A 3338-nucleotide genomic window follows, 5' to 3' on the forward strand; every position below is an offset into this window, starting at 1 on the left:
TTTTTTCAGAAAATATGGGACACATGGATATTAAGCCAGGGGTGATCCAACTCCTTCCAAAATTCCATGGACTTGAATCTAAAAGTTCATATTTACACTTGAAAGCGTTTGATGAGATCATAGCCACTTAATATTTTCCAAACGTGTCTAAGGACACAGTCAGGCTAAAACTCTTTCCCTTTTTTTTTGAAAGAGAAAGCTAAGATGTGGTTATATTCACTACATCCTAAATCATTGGCACATAGAATGATATGATAAGGGAGTTCATAAAGAAATTTTTTCCACATCATAAAACGAACAGCCTTAGAAAGTCAATCATGAACTTCGCCCAAAAGGAGGATGAAACATTCTTCCAATGTTGGGAGCGATTCAAGGATCTTGTCAATTAATGCCCATAACACGATTTTGAAACGTGGCGCATTACACACTTTTTCTATGATGGTCTGACATCTTTCATATGCCAATTGGTTGAGACAATTTTCAATGGAAAATTCATGAATAAAAATGTCGATGATGTGTGGGACTACTTGGATAGACTTGATGAAAACGCACAATTATGGGACACCCAAAATCAAGCACCATTTCTAAGCCCATTCAATCAAAGGAGGGGTGGATTATACCTTCTGAAAGAGGATGATGATATCAATGCTAAAGTGTCTAATCTCATAAGGAAATTCGAGGCCATGGAATTAAAGAAGGATAAGGTTAAGGAAACTGTTTGCGATATTTGTGCTTGCAATGTTCACTCAACTGAAAATTGTCCAACAATAGCTGCCTTTCAAGAGGTGTTAAATGAGTAATCCAATGCCATGAATAATTACCAAAGACTTTTCAATGGACCTACCTCCAATACATACAATCCCAGTTGGAGAAATCATCCAAATTTCTGTTGGAGGAATGGACAAACAGCTACCCCTCAAGGTTTCTTCAATCAAGATCCAAATCAAGGGAAACCTCAAGAGGATCCAGTTCTAAAACATATTCAAGATCAAGAGCTACTAAATCGAAATTCGGCACAAGCATTCCAGGATATCAGATCAATATTAAGAACGCTTGCATCATCTATTCAAAGGATAGAGTCGCACTTAATGATTAGGGGAAAGGGGATGCTTCCTACTCAACCTCTCCACAATCCTAAACTGTAATATGAGATAAGTGACCCCAGCTCTTCAAATCAGATGGAGCAAGTTAAATCTATCACCACTCTTAGGAGTGGGAAGACTATTAACAAAACTATTCCGGTGAGGGCTGAAAAGCTTAAGGACCCGGAAAAGGACAACGATGATAGACCTAGCATTGCCCCACAAGAATTAGAACCGGAACTTCAAGGTAATCCGATTGCCTCATTCCCCCAACGGTTGGTTGCACCAAAACCTCTCTCTAACTCTCAGGACATTCTAGAGGTGTTGAAACAAGTGAAGGTCAATATTCCTCTACTTAATACCGTAAAACAAATACCTTCATATGTCAAATTTTTGAAAGACTTGTGTACGACCAAAAGACGGCAAAATATTCAAAAGAAAATCTTTTTAACTGAAAAAGTGAGTGTCATCTTAAAGAAAGATGTTCCACAAAAATTCAAAGATCCCGATAGCCCAACCATACCTTGTATAATTGGAAATTATCGAATTAAGCACACACTTCTTGACTTGGGAGCAAGCGTAAATCTAATTCCTTACTCGGTCTATAAACAGTTAGGTTTGGGTGAATTAAAACTCACCCTAACCACATTACAACTTACTGATCACTCAGTTCATGTACTGAGAGAAAAAATTTAGGATGTGTTGGTCCAGGTTGACAGATTCTACTACCCTGTAGATTTTATTGTTCTGGATATGGAACCCATCAGTAACATGAGCACTCAGATTCCCGTCATTCTTGGTCGCCCATTCCTTACCACTTTAAACGCAATCATTAATTGCAAGAATGGAGTCATGAGTATGTCTTTTGAGAATATGACATTGGAGTTAAATATCTTTTTCAATACAGGCAGACGATTAGAGGATGATGGCGATATTCAGGACATTAATATGATTAACTCTTTCATGCAAGATAAAACACCTTTGACCTTATCCTCTGACCCTCTAGAGACGTGTCTGGCCCACTCCCATAATTTTGATGATAACATGATTAGGGAGATGGGTGTCATGCTTGATACTGTGTTGGTACTTGAAGTTAACCGGTGGAGGCCACAATTTGAAGAGTTGCCCCCAAACTGATGAAGTGCCTCACCGTCTAACCCTAAGGCACCGAAACTTGACTTAAAACTTTTACCCTCTGAGTTGAAATATGCCTATTTAGGTTAAGATGAAACATACCTGGTGGTGATTTCATCCCACCTTGAGCAAGAACAGGAGATTATGCTCATCTTTACTCTTATTAAGCATAAGGGAGCCCTTGGATGGACGATCGCAAACCTCAAGGGAATTGACCCTTCGATTTGTACTCACCACATTTATCTCGAGGATAATATGAAGACCTCGCGACAATCAAAACGTAGACTAAATCCAAACATGAAAGAAGTGGTTAAGGCCGAGGTTATTAAACTATTGGATGTGGTTATTGTCACGCCTCAAACTCAAAAATCGGGCTCACAAAATTCTCGATCGCCGAATCCGGCGCCGACAGCCTCCATAGTATCCCATTCTCGGCTCCCAGCGCCCATTCGCCAGGTTTCGATCCTAGGATGCTATGAGGAGGATTTTCAACGTCAGTTTGATTTATAATAAGCATAACCAAAGGCATAACCCACAAACAACAACTAAAAACTCCATCACATTTCCACTATAATCAAAAACTTTATACGTACAATGAGCATAAAGGGAAATATAATGATAATGGACAAAAATCTCCAAGATGATCTACTATGCGCTCCTGCCTCAGCGCTTCTGCAGTCCAACGTCACCTGCATGCAACGGTCGTGCATAAGCTTATAGAAAGCTTAGAGGGTGGTGAAAGTGTGTGCACAAGGTAGTAATACAATTATGCAGTATCAGAGTAATGTAGAATATGCTAATGAATCCATGAATACCATTAGCCATACCAAGGTTATGCGATACAAGGCATGAATGATGTCGGCCATACCAAGGTCATGCGATGCGAGATGCAAGTCAAGCATACGAATCCTCATCTAAGTCCACATATCAATATAGCTCAACTCTGGAATATAACCGGGGTCTAGTACGCTCCAAACCAGATTGCCGCCTCATCGCGTGCAATAAGTGAGTGGAAGAGACCTTACTATCCGCCAACCAATATCGGGCTCAGCTCGTCGATAACGGACCCATTTCTCGAGCTGGTCAAACTCAGCCTAGCTTTGCCCCCTCCTCTCGAGTGGG

At 40.3% G+C, this 3338-nt stretch overlaps 1 non-coding gene across 1 annotated transcript; it reads right to left on the minus strand.

Annotated features, from left to right (window-relative positions):
* Positions 1–299: 299 nt before the first annotated feature.
* On the minus strand, positions 300–406 carry LOC131257194 (small nucleolar RNA R71). Its single transcript, XR_009177207.1, has one exon. It is a non-coding gene; the product is annotated as a small nucleolar RNA R71 (small nucleolar RNA).
* Between the last annotated feature and the right edge of the window lie 2932 nt (positions 407–3338).

The sequence above is a fragment of the Magnolia sinica genome, chromosome 9 (genome assembly GCF_029962835.1).
Source record: "Magnolia sinica isolate HGM2019 chromosome 9, MsV1, whole genome shotgun sequence".
NCBI classification, from domain to species: domain Eukaryota; kingdom Viridiplantae; phylum Streptophyta; class Magnoliopsida; order Magnoliales; family Magnoliaceae; genus Magnolia; species Magnolia sinica.